The sequence below is a fragment of the Mobula hypostoma genome, chromosome 3 (assembly GCF_963921235.1).
Source record: "Mobula hypostoma chromosome 3, sMobHyp1.1, whole genome shotgun sequence".
Lineage (NCBI taxonomy): Eukaryota > Metazoa > Chordata > Chondrichthyes > Myliobatiformes > Myliobatidae > Mobula > Mobula hypostoma.
This window is the reverse complement of record NC_086099.1, coordinates 130168932-130185397: the sequence shown is the minus strand read 5'-3', so window position 1 is coordinate 130185397 and position 16466 is coordinate 130168932. Positions and strand designations below refer to the sequence as shown.

The following is a 16466-nucleotide window of genomic DNA, read 5'->3' as shown; positions in this document are numbered from 1 at the left end:
GGGGCTGATAGGAAAATGGATTACATGATGAACTGATAGAACACACATGAAGGGCCAAATGGCCTAATTCTGCTCTCGTGTCTAATGGTCTTGTCGTCTGCATGGCTCCATGCATGGTAAGTCGTGTCTAACCAATCTTGCAAAGTTTGAGGAAATTAGCAGGAAGGTGGTGGATGTTGTCTGCATGGACTTCAAGTCATTTGACAAGGTCCTGCAAGGGAGGTTAATCAAGAGTTTCAATTGCTCAGCCTTCGATATGAGGCAGTAAATTGAATTAGACCTTGGCTTTTTGGGAGAAGCCAGTGACTGGTAGTAGATGCTTGCCTCTCTGGAGCCCTGTGACTTGTACTGTGCCTTGGATTGGTGTTGGTTCATTGTTTGTCAGCAATATTAATGATCTGGATGTTGTGGTTAATGGCACCAGCAAATTTGCGGGTGCCACCAAGATTAGGGGTTTTGTTGGACAGCACCGGTAGTTATTGTGGCTTGCAGAGAGATTTGCATCAGCTGGAAAAATGGACTGAAAATGGCAGATGAATTTAATACAGGCAAGTGTGAGGTTTTGCACCTTGGTAGGACCAACCAGGGTAGGTCTTACACAGTGAAGGTAGGGCACTGAGGAATGTGGTAGAACAAAGGGACCTGGGAATACAGGTTCATAATTCATTGAAAATGGCATCAATGTTAGGGTCATAAAGCTTTTGACACATTGTCCTTCATAAGTCAATGTATTAAGTACAGGAGATGCAATGTTACATTGAAGTTATACAAGACATTGAGGCCTAATTTGGAATATTGTGCAATTTTGGTCACCTACTTACAGGAACAATGTAAAGAAGGTTGAAAGAGTAGAAAGAAAATTCACAAGGATTGCAGTCTGGAGAACCTGAGTTATTAAGGAAAGATTGAATAGGAAAGATCAAATGGGTTAAGACTTTATTCCTTAGAATGTATAAGATTGAGAGGAGATTTGATAGAGGTATTTAAAATTGAGGGGTATAGACTGGGTAAATGCAATCTATACTTTTCCACTGAGGTTGGATGGGACTACAACCAGAGATTGTGGGTTAAGGGTGAAAGGTGAAAAGCTTCAGGGGAATATGAGTGGAAATTCTGTAAATAAGGTGGATGATTGGTGCATCACTGCTCTTAATGACGATGATATCTGTGAAATCTCTCCCTTAGAACAAGATAACACTATTGGGCAATGGAATTACCGGTTACACAAGAATAAAAGAGACCCTTTCTATTTTTACCAATTCAGCTCACCAGGAGCTGAATGCCCTGAAGGAAGTGATTACAAATGCAAGAGATAAGCCAACCTGTTAGTAGTGAGAACATAAACAAGTAAAGCAGTGCCGATGAGACATTTTTCTACTGACTGGGATATTATTGTGTATGTGAAGGTGAAGTGCATGGATGTATTTTTGTTAAGATAAAACGGTGTTTTCTTTGCATTTCCTTGAGTTCTCATCCTTTATACTGAGACAGCGGTGTTGATCAGGGTAAGCAGCAGAACAAGAGCAGTGTAACTAAAGTTACCTGACTGAAAATAGAATACATTCTACAAAGGGCATGGTTGCTATATCATTAGATATTTCATTTGCACAGAAAATGACAGCTTGCAAAACATGCACCATCCATAGAACTGTCTATTGAACCATACTGCATATGAAAAGGCCCTTTAGCCCATAAATATCTGTGCCAACCAAACAAATTTTTAACTAACCCATCTGTCTGCACAAGGTCTGTATCCCTTCACTCCCTTTGTTTCTCTCCCTGTCACTAACTCGTGGAAGCCCATTCAAAGCATCTCTGTGCACAAATAGTATGTCTTTAAAAATTGCCCCCCTCACCTGTATCATTTGTATGCTGGGGAAAAAGACTACCTACTCCATGCTTCTTAATTTGGTATACTTCTGTTGGGTCACCGATCAGCCTCTGGCGCAAAAGGGAAACCAGCGCGAATTAGTGCATCTCTGTTATCGCTCGTTCTCTAGTGCAGGGTCCATCCTGGTAAACCCTCTGCACCCTCCAAATCCTCATTCTTCCTGTAAGTCAGTGACCATGTAATACTCCAAATGTGACCTAACATACATTTTGTACAGCTGCAATATAACTTCCCCACTTTTTATTTACTGAGATACAGGGCCCCGTAAAGCCATGCCACCCAGCAAACCCACCCCCTCCCTCGATTTAATCTGAGCCTAATCACGGCAATTTACAATGACCAATTCACCTACCAACAATTTATCTGCCTACAATTCAATTGATCCTTGTAGAATCCTTTGACAATCTACCTCATTATGCACAACTCCACCAATTTGTGTTGCATGCCAATTTATTAATCAGCCCATCCACCTCTTTATCTAAATCAGAAACAAATCCAAATCCTTGAACACCACTGCTCAGAGACCTCCAGTCAGGAAAAAATGGCTTCCCCACTCTTCTGTCTAATATGGCCAAGCCCATGGAATCTATCAAATCTCCATTTGTCTTCATCATTGGATCAGGCTACACAATGGACCTTGTTGAAAGCTTTACTGGAGTCTATGCAGACAACATCTGCTGCCCTACCCTCATCAATCATCTTTTTTTCACCTCCCTAAAAATAAACTCAGTTTGTAAGACATGACACTCCCTGCTCCCTGCGCTAAGCCGTCCTGACTAAATTGAAAAAGTCAGTTTTTCAGTTCAGGCATAGGATCAGGTCAGATCCTATCCCAAAAAAAAACAATAATTTCATACTTTTAATGTAAGGTTTACCAGCCTATAATTTTCTGGTTTGTTTCTACTGTCCATTTTTAAACAGGAACTATATTGGTTATTCTCCACCTCTGTGACCTTGCCTGTGGCTAATGAAGCACCTTCAATTATTCCAAAAGACTGAAGTAGGGTAAATATTGAAAGGCTTTTATTCGCAGTAAAATGTGACCTCCAGCATGCTGAGTGTCTGCCCTGGACTGAGGGGGAGGAGCAAAGGTGAAATCACCTTTATTCAGGGATCTGTGGGAGGAGCCACGGGCAGTCAGCAGAGGGGCGTGTCCAGACAGTTAACCCAGTTACAACATATATATAGTTTACCACAGCTAAGGATACAAAGATCACTGTCAAGGCTGCAGCATTCTCCTCTTGTGCCTTTCCCAATAACTTGGGATAGATCCTATTAGTGCTTGGGGACTTGACCACCTTAATATTCTCAGACCCCAACAACTGTTTCTAGATATCAACATGCAGAATCAGCATCTCCCCTCTCTGATCTATTGGCCGGACAGCTTTGGTTTAAAGGAACATTCCTGGTGTGAAGTACTGGCTCAATTTATCATTCACCACTCTCTGTTTGAAGAAGTTTTTCCTCATCTCGGTCCTAAAATGCATCCCCTTTATCCTTAAACTGTGACCCCTCGTCCTGGACTTCCCCAACATCGGGAACAATCTTCCTGCATCTAGCCTGTCCAATGCCTTTAGAATTTTATACGTTTCAATAAGATCTCCCCTCAATTTTCTAAATTCCAGCGCGTATAAGCCTAGTCGATCCAGTCTTTCATCATATGAAAGTCCTGCCATCCCAGGAATCAATCTGGTGAACCTTCTTTGTACTCCCTCTATGGCAAAAATATCTTTCCTCAGATTAGGGGACCAAAACTGCACACAATACTCCAGGTGTGGTCTCACCAAGACCTTGTACAACTGCAGTAGCACCTCCCTGTTCCTGTACTCGAATCCTCTTGCTATGAATGCCAGCATACCATTCGCCTTTTTCACCGCCTGCTGTACCTGCATACCTACTTTCAATGACTGGTGTACATTGACACCCAGGTCTCATTTCACATCCCTTTTTCCTAATTGGCCACATTCAGATAATAATCTGTTTTCCTGTTCTTGCCACCAAAGTGGATAACCTCACATTTATCCACATTAAATTGCATCTGCCATGAATTTGCCCACTCACCTAACCTATCGAAGTCACCCTGCATCCTTTTAGCTTCCTCCTCACAGCTAACTCCACCGCTCTGCTTCGCGTCATCCGCAAACTTGGAGATGCTTCATTTAATTCCCTCGTCTAAGTCATTAATATATATTGTAAACAACTGGGGTCCCAGCACTGAGCCTTGCGGTACCCCACTAGTCACTGCCTGCCATTCTGAAAAGGTCCCGTTTATTCCCACTCTTTGCTTCCTGTCCGCCAACCAATTCTCTATCCACATCAATACCATACCCCCAATACCGTGTGCTTTAAGTTTGCACACTAATATCCTGTGTGGGACCTTGTCAAAAGCTTTTTGAAAATCCAAATATACCTCATCCACTGGTTCTCCCCTATCCACTCTACTAGTTACATCCTCAAAAAATTCTGAGATTCGTAAGACATGATTTTCCTTTCACAAATCCATGCTAATTTTGTCCGATGATTTTACCGCTTTCCAAATGTACTGTTATTACATCTTTGATAACTGACTCTAGCATTTTCCCCACTACCGATGTCAGGCTTACCAGTCTATAATTCCCCAGTTTCTCTCTCCTTTTTTAAAAAAGCGGGGTTACATTAACCACCTTCCAATCCTTAGGAACTAATCCAGAATCTAAAGAGTTTTGAAAAATTATCACCAAAGCATCCACTATTTCTTGGGCTACTTCCTTAAGCACTCTGGGATGCAGACCATCTGGCCCTGGGAATTTATCTGCCTTTAATCCCTTCAATTTACCTAACACCACTTCCCTACTAACATGTATTTTCCTCAGTTCCTCCATCTCACTAGACACCCGGTCCCCTACTATTTCCAGAAGATTATTTATGTCCCCCTTAGTGAAGTCAGAACCAAAGTAGTTATTCAATTGGTCTGCCATGTCCTTGTTCCCCATGATCAATTCACCTGTTTCTGGCTGTAAGGGAGCTACATTTGTCTTAACCAATCCTTTTCTTTTCACATATCTATAAAAGCTTCTACAGTCAGTTTTTATGTTCCCTGCCAGCATTCTCTCATAATCTTTTTTCCCTTTCCTAATTAAGCCCTTTGTCCTCCTCTGCTGGACTCTGAATTTCTCCCAGTCCTCAGGTGTGCCACTTTTTCTGGCTAATTTGTATGTTTCTTCTTTGGAATTGCTACTATCCCTAACTTCCCTTGTCAGCCATGGGTGCACTACCTTCCCTGGTTTATTCTTTTGCCAAACTGGGATGAACAATTGTTGTAGTCCATCCATGTGATCTTAAATGCTTGCCATTGCATATCCACCATCAACCCTTTAAGTATCATTTGCCAGTCTATCTTAGCTAATTCACGTCTCATACCATCAAAGTTACCATTCTTTAAGTTCAGAACCTTTGTTTCTGAATTAGCTATGTCACTCTCCATCTTAATGAAGAGTTCCACCATATTATGGTCACTCTTACCCAAGGGGCCTCGCACGACAAGATTGCTAACTAACCCTTCCTCATTGCTCAATACCCAGTCTAGAATGGCCTGCTGTCTAGTTGGTTCAGAAAACTATCCCACATACATTCCACAAAATGCTCTTCCTCAACACCCTTACCAATTTAGTTCACCCAATCTATATGTAGATTGAAGTCACCCATTATAACTGCTGTTCCTTTATTGCACGTATTTCTAATTTCCTGTTTAATGCCATCCCCAACCTCACTACTACTATTAGGTGGCCTGTACACAACTCGCACCAGCGTTTTCTGCCCCTTAGTGTTATGCAGCTCTACCCATATCGATTCCACATTCTCCCGGCTAATGTCTTTCCTTTCTATTGCGTTAATCTCCTCTCTAACCAGCAATGCCACCCCCCCCTTTTCTTTCATGTCTATCTCTCCTGAATATTGAATATCCCTGAATGTCGAGCTCCCATCCTTGGTCACCCTGGAGCCATGTCTCTGTGATCCCAACTATATCATATTTATTAATAACTATCTGCACATTCAATTCATCCACCTTGTTACGAATGCTGCTTGCATTGACACACAAAGCCTTCAGGCTTGCTTTGACAACATTCCTAGCCCTTATACAATTATGTTGAAAAGTGGCCCTTTTTTGATTTTTGCCCTAAAAGACAGCATAGTTCCTTAAGGCTAGGCAGAGATAACCGAATGTCAGTTGAACCATGTTGTTAATAGTTCTCTCATCTGATTTTGTGGGCTTCATGCAGAGTTTCATATGGTTCAAGGTTCCAGCAATGCATTGGTCTCCTTTCTCCAGAAAAGAGGCAACCCCAATTCTGATATGCTATTGTGAGCCTTCCTCATAGACGGTAGTGCTTGTCCAGTTCTATTTCCAAGCACATTCTAAGGTACTCACTGAACATGTCTTGCAATTCTTTAATTTGCAGTGCTTAGATTTTTTTTGCATCTTCCTTTATATCTATTAATACAGCATGGAAGATGATCATTTTATCCAAGGGCCCTCAGTGCAACCATCCCATTCGTTCAATTCTTCCTCTCCTTACTTTCTTGTACCACTACAGCTTTTTCCTCTCACACTTGCTCCCCACTTTACCTTTTTTTGCCATACTCAGGCACACAGTCTGAAGTGTAGAGTAAGCACCACTCCAATGCAATATTTAAGTTTGCTGACGACACTACTGTCATTGGCCGAAACAAAGGTGGTGATGAATCAGCGTGTAGAAGGGAGATTGGAAAATCTAGCTGAGTGGTGCCATAACAACAACCTCCCACTCCATGTCAGAAAAACCAAGGAGTTGATTACAGGTGTCCCCCGCTTTTCGAACGTTCGCTTTATGAAACCTCACTGTTACGAAAGACCTACATTAGTTCCCTGTTTTCGCTAACAGAAGGTGTTTTCACTGTTACGAAAAAAGCAGTGTGCGAAATAAAATCAGCGCGCGATAAGAGGCAGTGCGCACCCCGAGCAGCCGCTCTCCCCCGGATTCAGAATGGCATTCTAGCCGACATTGCTTAAACACGTGCCTGTGAGCATCTGTTAGCAAGATGTGTTCTAAGGTATTGGAAAAGCCTGAAAGAGCTCATAAGGGTGTTACACTTAGCGTAAAACTGGACATAATTAAGCGTTTCGATCGTGGTGAACGAAGCAAGGACAAAGTGAGTTTGGCTTGTGGAAGTTGACGAAGATGATGTTGAAGAGGTTTTGGCATCCCATGATCAAGAACTGATAGATGGAGAGCTGATGCAATAGGAAGAGGAAAGGATAACAATCAAAACCGAATGCAGTAGCGAACAGACTGAAAGTGAAGTCGTCCAGGAACTGATCGTGAGGCAACTACATGAAATTTTCACTGCAATGATAAAGTACGACTTTAGTTTTGAAAGGGTACCTTGGTTTAGGGCATATTTGCAAGATGGTTTACAAAGAACTGTATGATAGAAAAATGTGTGAGGCTAGCAGTCAAGCATACTGTCGTTTTTCAAGCCTTCCACATCAGCCACAGCAGACGATGAACCTCGACCTTCGACATCGAGGCAGGCAGACATGGAAGATAACCTGCCTGCCCTGATCGGCGATGAGATGACACCCCGGTGTCCCACCACCCCATCCCCCGGGCCGCAGACAGATACCGATTCGCAGAGAATGCAACGGTAGCTGGGACGCACCCAGCACGTCTTTAAGAAAAAAAAGTCAAAATAAACATGCTAATTAACTTGGTGCTGCCCGGCACGTAATTGTTGGCCCAGATCAGAGGCGATTGCAGATTGCCTCGCCTCTGATCTGGGCCAACATTTACGTGCCGGGCAGCACCTAATTAATTAGCTTGTTTATTTCGGCTTTTTTCTTAAGGTTGTGCTGGGTGCATCCTGGCCACCGCTGGACCCCTCCATGCTTTGCGGATCGGTATCGGTTCCTTGCCCGGAGGGTGGGGGCCCCTGCACCACCCTAACCTCCGACTCAGCCCAAGACACCATCATCAGTGTCCTCAGCGCTGTCTTCCAGATTCCTGTAAGTGATATGACACAGTACATACATTATTTCTACTTTATATAGGCTGTGTATTTTTATGTGTTATTTGGTATGATTTGGCAACTTCATAGCTTAAAGGTTACTGGAGAGAGCCTTCCTGCTGAGAGCGCTTGCGTGAGATTTTCGCTATGGAGTACAGTGCAGGCAATTGTTGTAGAGAAGTATTTCTACTTTATATAGGCTGTGTATTTATCATATCATTCCTGCTTTTATTATACGTTACTTTAGGTGTTATGTGTTATTTGGCATGATTTGGTAGGTTATTTTTGGGTCTGCGAACGCTCACAAATTTTTCCCATATAAATAAATGGTAATTGCTTCTTTGCTTTACAACATTTCAGCTTACGAACCGTTTCATAGGAACACTGTACCTTCGGATGGCGGGAGAAATCTGTATTGACTTCAGGAGGAAAGCAGAACTCCGTAAGCCAGTCCTCATCAGGGGATCAAAGGTTAAGAGGGCCAGCAACTTTAAATTCCTCGGTGTTATAATTTCACAGGACCTGTACTGGGCCCAGCATGTAAGAGCAATTATGAAGAAAGCATACACCATCAGTCACATTAGACCAGTGGGTACTTGAAGACCAGTGATATTAGCTAAATGTGGAGATCACATGATGGCATTTGCCATCAGGAGCCGTGAAAATCCTCACCAACATCACAAAGGACTTAACTGTTGGATCTGGCACCTATATAATCCTCTTGAATAACCACAATAAATCTATTTGAACTTTGCTAACTGCCCTGGAACGCTCTCCCATTTCCACTTACCTCCGTTCATGCCCAAAACTAGATCTAGTACCCACTAGTGCATATTGGGCTTATATGCACTTATTAAACCAAGCTCTGTCAAATGCATTTACAGAAAATTGTTCCCTTTTTAATATTTATTAGGGTACTATCCCAGATTATATTAGAATAGTTGAAATTCCCAACTTTATTTGGTTTGCACTTTTGACTTGTTACTTTTTTTCTTCAATTTCCTCTTGCAACATAGCCAGGATAAACAGCACAACCTGGAACGTTCAGTTGCCTCTTTTGCCCATATTTTGTCCTTTTCTCTCTGAAACATCTCTGAAGTTTTCTATTCCACTGAAGAGCTAGTTAAAAGGGTTTTTTTATGGCTGCCAGCCACAATTAAAGGGTGTTTGTCTTGGCCCTGCCTGTCTGGCTTGTATTAATGTCACATGATGCGGTATAGCCCCAAGAACTTGAGCTCCCTGGGTGATTTCTTTAGTTGGTTGAATTTTAACTTCAAAGATAGCATATACTAAATTACTACCAATGCAACACATCCGTGTGAACAAGAAATCCTTCCCTTTGTTTAACTGAGAGCCTATTTTTATTTTCTCTAGTGTTGAGCACCTGTTGGGTATATTCTATCCTCGGGAGGAAGTTCTTTGGCGTAAGGTTATTTGTTTATTTATTTTATTAGCAATACATCTTCAGGCCCGTCGAGCCATGCTATTCCAGCAGCCTCCAATAACCCTGATGAACCCTAACCTAATCACAGGACAATTTACAATGACTGATTAACCTGCCTGCTACATCTTTGGACTGTGGAATGAAACCAGAGCGCCCAGGGAAAAACCACACATTCCACAGGGAGGGTGCACAGAGAATCCTAACAGACAGCATCGGAATCGAACTCTGAGCTCCGTCTTGAGCTGTAATAGTGTCGTGCTAACCGCTGCGATACCGTGGCGCCCACGGCATGTTTATGGCTGGCATACTCCATTGCCCTTTATACTAACAGTAGGACTCTCTCACTTTGAAGGCTCAGCTGAGTAAGACTATTACACTGAATCTCAGAAACGTTTGATCGTAACTTGGAAAATGTTGGCTTTGTGTGTCACTTTCCATGAGCATTTCAAGATGAATTCCTTATTGCAGTACAGTCGGCCTTGCTGATGTTTTTGTTACTTTCAGGAATATTGTAAATGCAAGAGGTCTGTACGGGCAGGAAGTGGAAGGCCAAGGATGCGGAGGAGATGGCTGAGTCACACGCGAGGCACAAGGACTGAGGTGTCTGGTCAGGCGGGACTGGGCAGCTTCTCGTCAACCTGCTTCAACAACGCCCAGGGCAGGGACAGATGTAAACTCCAGGAAGAGGAGTGAAACTACTGAGGCAGTGTGTCCCACCAGGATGGTGGGAATGGGGCAGGGGGAGGTTGGACAAGGTGAGGGTGTGCTGAAGCAGACTATCTCCTGGTCCAGCATCTGACAGGCAGAACCCCAGTGCATGGAGTTCATGATCCAGGCTGTGTACAATGTCCTGCCCACGAGCCTCTGTGCTTGGGTCAAAAGTGGGGCACTATCGTGTCCTCTCTGCCCTGACAGAGGGGCACTGGAACATATCCTGAGCAGCTGCCCAAAATCCTTGGGAGAAGGCTGCTGGTGCCATGACCAGGTGCTGGAAGCAGTGACAGAAAGTATCTCCTCGGCCATTAAGAACAGTAGGCACCCCCACCCATCCAGAAAGCTCGTAGTTTTTGTCAAAGCTGGAGACCTACCATACCTCAGCCCAGATCACCAGCAGGCTTGCATACCAGAGCGTCTGACTGGAAACTGAAAGTCGATCTTGACAAGCAATTTTAAAGTTCCCTGACTTCATTGCATCATCATCACTGAGGCCTACCATGGTCATTCTATGAGAAACCTCAAAGTAGTGGTCGTGGTGGAACTGACATTTGCTTGGGAAGATAGGATAGGTGGGGTATTTGAGCGTAAGAAAGCCAAATACCACAAGCTGGTGGAGCAGTGCCTGAGACGGTGGTGGGGTGTAGAAGTTATGGTGAGTGATTGCTGTGCAGAACTTGCTCTCTCCTTGGTACTACGGGGTCTGCAAAGAAAAGAGTCATCAGGACCGTCACAGAGGCTGCTGAGCAAGCCTCCAGATGGCTATGTATCAAGAGGTGTGACCTGTGGATAATTGCTGCCGGGGCACAAGCCGGGGCCTGATCATCCCTGGCTGGGTCACCTGGCTGTGAATGTCTGATGTTGGAAGATCCAAACCACCCCAGGTTACAGTAGTAATTGTGTCCCTGTGTAGGATGTATCTCAGCATCAAGTATTTATCATGCATTTCTCTCTCCTGTAGGCTTGAAACCAAATATTTACTTTCCCAAGGATTCGCTGTGTCTTCAGTAGACCTATTGGATATCCTTTCCAAAGGAACACAACCTAGATGGGCATGCTATTGATTACAGAAGTTATATTAGTAAGTAATAAAGCAAATGTGCAGATAGGTTATTTGCCAAGTAAAGATTAAAGAGCCAACACTTCATTTATGAATATGATCTCCTGACAATGGAACACACTTGGAAAATGATCACCATTTTGAAAACATGCCAAACTGAATGAAAACAATTCATGCAATTGTTAGTAAAGGAGCTGGATAAAAAACATTAATTAATTGTTGAAACTGAGACTCAGAACTCAATATAATTAAAATGCTGTTTGTCTTTTCAGTGTTACATTTAATGGCATCAAAGAAAAGTTGTAATGACTGGACAGTTCATTGTTTCTTTTGAGTATTAATCCCTTGAGAACTACTAATCATGGAGGGTAGCCATTATTGAAATGGAAGTCTATAAATTTGTTTTACTTGATTTGAATATGTATTTCAACTTATTTTTGCAATATTATTCTAAGCTTTGAATGCATTTGCGTCAAATTTCTATATTATGATACTGAATTCAGACATTTACTTTGATTTTAATTAACCAACCAGATTTAATGATAGTAGGTAAAATTTGAAGCATATTCATTAAATGTACTAACAAAACATGCATGTTTGCCCACTGTGACATGTTGATAAGGTCAAGTAATTAATATCAATTTATCAGTCTGTTACAATGCAGCAAAACAAGCAGACACTATATAATCAATACAAAGAATGCTTTAAGATAAATGTAGCCATAATAAATTTAATTGAATCTGTTATTGACAAAAACTTTGTCCTTTTGAAACAGTTTATGGTATTGTTATATCCTCAGAGTTATATTCTATTTAATAGATTTGATTATTTGGAAAGAATTGGCATTTTTCTCCATTCATGTCTTTCTATATGTTGATATGTATTGGTGGGGTATGAGAAAACCCATGCATTCCATATACAGATGATGTCAGATGGGACTCTGAACTCTGCCCTAAGCTGTAATGGCATCATGCTAACTGCTACACTACCGTGGTACCCTATTGTGTAGGCATAAGGAGACTGATATTCTTGCAAGAAGGGTTACTATTGCTCTTCTGGGATTTTAATCTCGAGTTGGAGGAGGATGACGACCAGTGTCAGGGCAGATAGGAGTGGTTGTGGGGAAGATGTTAAACCTACAGAGAAAAGCGGGAATCAGAATGTTGCGCATGATGGGAATAATGTTTTGAGTTGCATCTATTGTACATAAGGCATTACATTGTCTGTAAACAGCTGAGCTCAGCATGGATCCGCAAGTGGAATTATGACATTGTAGGCCTTAGTGAGACTTGGTTGCAGGAGGGGCAGAACTGGCAGCTCAGGATTCCAGGGTGCTGTCGTTTTGGACATGATAGATTGGGAGAGATTAACAGGACAGGAGTGGCTTCTGTTGGCAAAAATACAAAATCGAATAGGGTGACATAGAGTCGGAAGGTGTTAAATCATTGTGGATAGAGCTGAGGAACTGCAAGGGGGAAATGTTTCCTGATGGACATTGTACACAAACCACCCTCCACCCCCCAAAGCTGAAGTAAGGACGTGGCCTGCAAACTACAATGGGAGATAGAAAATGTATGCCAAAAGGGCAAAGTTACAATAGTAGTTAGATTCTGGAATGGTTTTGGAAGACCAGAAAATTGCAAATGTCACTCCACTCTTCAAGAAGGGAGAGAGGCCGAAGAAAGGAAATTATAGGACAGTTAGTCTGACCTCAGTGGTTGGGAAGATATTGGAATCATTTAATAATAAGGATGAGGTCTCAGGGTACTTGGAAGCACATGATAAAATAGGCCATAGTTAGCATGGCTTCCTCGAGGGAAAATTTTGTCTGACATATCTGTTGGTCTTTGAAGAAATAACAAGCAAGATAGACAAAGGAGAATTGGTTGACATTTTGTACTTGGATTTTCAGAAGGCCTTTGACAAGGTGCCAACTATGAGGCTGCTTAACAAGCTACGAGCCCATAGTATTACAGGAAAGATTCTAGCGTGGATAAACCAGTGGCTGATTGGCCGGAGGCAAAGAGTGGGAATAATGGCTGCCGGTGACCAGTGGTATTCCACTGGGGGTCTGTGTTTGGATAATGGAATTAAAGGCTTTGTTGCAAAGTTTGGGGACGAAGTGAAGATGGGTGGAGGGGAAGGTAGTTTTGGGAAGTAGAGAGGCTAAAAAAGGACTTGGTTTAGGGGAATGGCAAAGAAATGGCAGATGGAATAGATTGTCGGGAAGTGTTTGGTCATGCACTTGGATAGAAGGAATGAAAGTGTTCCCTATTTTCTAAATGGAGTGAAAATACAAAAAAACCAAGGTGCTAGGACATGCACAGTGCACTGAGAAGTGTGGTAGAATAAAGGTATCTGGGAATTCAGATCCATAAAGGGTGGCAAAGAGGTTTTGCACAGTGGCCTTCTGAAATTACTCAATATTTTAATTTCGGAACAAATGGCTGGCAAGCTTGGATGGGTATTAAGAGCTGTGCTTGCTGACAACGTCTGCATCCATGAATTGTAATCAGTGGGGCCTATGGGTTGAAGGGCTGCAAATCCATTCCTTGATGCTGTCAGGAAGGTTGTTCACAAGAACATGTCAAATTTGAAGTAAATGATCAACAAGAACCAATCATACCTATATATGGATAATGAAGGATGTTGCAGCTTTGTTTGCCTGATGAGTTTCATGCAAGCTGTTACTCTAAAGCAACCCACTGGAGTACTGCAACTGAAATAATAAAAGAGTTGAGAAGGATTTGACAGAACTATCACAATAGGTTACAAAAGATAGGAAAGTGAAGAGTCACCTGACACTTTGTATTAATAAATCTGGTGTTCATCTGATTTTATAACTTGAGCTAGCATTTTTTTCTGCACATATTTCAGAGAAAAGGCTAACAATGACATATTACAAGGAATGTCTCTCATCTACAAAAAGGTTATAAGACAAAAGGGCATAGGAGCTCAATTAGGTTTTATGGCCCATCGAGTCTGCTCCATCATTTGGTCACGGCTGATTCATTTCCTACCCAACCCCATTCTCCTGCTTTCTTCCCATAACCATTGACATCCTTGTAGAGTCTTAGCAAAGTGCAGTATAGAAACAGGACCTTTGGCCTATCTAGTCCATGCTAAAACCATTTAAACTGCCTACTCTTATCAACCTGCACTGAGACCAGAGCCCTCCATACCCCTACTATCCATATACCTATCTGAACTTCTCTTAAACGTTGAAATCAAACTCGCATGGACCGCTTGTGCTGGCAACTCATTCCACACTCTCATAATCCTCTGAGCGAAGAAGTTTCCCGTCATGTTCCCCTTAAACTTTTAATCTTTCACCCTTAACCCATGACCTGTTTGTAGTCCCATCCGACACAGTCGAAAAAGCCTGCTTGCATTTACCTTGTCTATACCCCTCATAATTTTGTATAGCTCTACTGAATTGCCTCTCAATCTCCTATGTTCTAAAGAATACAGTCCTAACCTATTCAATCTTTCCTTGTAACTTGGGTCCTCCAGACCTGGCAACATCCTTGTAAATTTTCTCAGCACTCTTTCAACCTTGCTTACAGCTTTGGGTGGCACGGCAGTGTAGGTTTGCACAACGCTTTGCAGTGCGGGTGACCCGGGTTCAATTCCCATTGCTGCTTCTAAGGAATTTGTATGTTCTCCCCGTGACTGCATAGGGTTTCCTCCGGGCTCTGTTTCCTCCCACTGTCCACAGACCTAATGGGTTAATTGCTAATTGTAAATTGTCTTGCGATTGGGCTAGCATTAAAATTGGGGGGGGGTTAGTGGGCAGAGTGGCTGGAATGGCCGACTTCACACTGTATCTCGAATCTTTCCTGTAGGTCGGTGACCAAAACTGCATACAATACTCCTAATTAGCTCTCACTAATGTCTTATAGAACTTCAACATAACATTCTATCTTCCATACTCAATACATTGATTTATGAAGACCAATGAGGCAAAAGTTCTCTTTACCTCCCTATCTACCTATGACATCACTTTCAACGAACTGTGGACCTATATTCCCAGATCCCTATGTTCTACTACACTCCTCAGTGCTCTACCATTCATTGTGAAAGACCTACCTTAGTTGGTTCTACCGAAGTGCAAAATCTTGCACTTGCCTGCATTAAATTCCATTTACTATTTTCAGCCCATTTTTTCAGCTGTTGCAAGTCATGATAGCCTTTCTCACTGTCCACTACACCCCCAATCTTGGTGTCATCTGCAAATTTGCTGATCTAATTAACTACATAATCAAGAACCAATCAGACTTGCTTCAAATATACCCAATCACTTGGCCTCCATAGCCATTTATGGCTTTGAATTTCCCAGATTTTCCACCACTGCCTAAAGAAATTCATCTTCAGCTCTGTTCCAAAGGGATGCCTTCTATTCTGAGGCTGTCCCCTCTGGTTGTATTCACGCCCAATATTGGAAACATCTTCTCCACATCCACTCTATCTAGGCCTTTTAATAGTTGGTAGGTTTCAGTGATATCCCCCTCACTCTGCTAAACTCTAGCAAGCATGGGCTTGGAACCATCAAACACTTCTCGTACATTAGCCTTTTCATTCCCAAGGTCATTCTTGTAAATCTCCTCTGAACCCTCTCCAATGCCCATACATGCTTTCTTAGAAATGGGATCCAAAGCTGCTCAAAATACTCCAAACGTAGTCTGACCAATGCCTTATAAAGTTTCAGTATGACATCCTTATTTTTATATTCTAGTCCTCCTGAAATGAGTGCTAGCATTGTACTTGCCTTCCTTACTACTGACTCAACCTGCAAGTTAACCTTTAGGGAATCCTGTAGTAGGACTCCCAAGACCCTTAACGCTGCCAATTTCTGAATTTTCTCCTTGTTTAGAAAATAGTCTATTGTCCTTATCCCTTCTACCAAAGCGCATGACCATACACATCAGAATCATGCAGTGGTAGCCACCACCAGATAGAAAACAAATTAAATATCCTTTCAAACCCCACATATCTCGCTTTTTGTAAAGTCCACCCTTAGGTTACTCATTTCACAATTTCAGCATCTGGTTTTATTTTTCTGCCTAAAGTGGTATATTTATATTCAGAAGCTTGGATGATTTACAGTGCCCACGTCACATTGTGTGGGATAGGTATTTTGTGTGGAAGATGAAGTTGGGTATTCTAGCTAAATTAAGTTGCCTAAGTTTTCTGCCTTTAAACAACACTGCCTGTCTACCAAGATAACTGTAGCAATGCAGTTGCTGAGAAACTCTGACATTTGACTCATTATTTGTGAACCTGGTAGCATAACCAGCGTATCAGTGTCAGATGATTTCTCTTTGCTATTTGTC

The 16466-nt window shown here is 42.3% G+C and overlaps 1 long non-coding RNA gene across 2 annotated transcripts in view; it reads left to right on the top strand.

Moving 5' to 3' along the window:
* The window catches only part of LOC134344254 (uncharacterized), a 132702-nt gene that overhangs the window by 58339 nt on the left and 57897 nt on the right, over nucleotides 1–16466 (top strand). For both annotated transcript variants that reach the window (XR_010017402.1, XR_010017401.1), the window contains exon 2: nucleotides 11035–11154. This is a non-coding gene — a long non-coding RNA (uncharacterized LOC134344254). The remainder of the gene's footprint in view (nucleotides 1–11034; nucleotides 11155–16466) is intronic.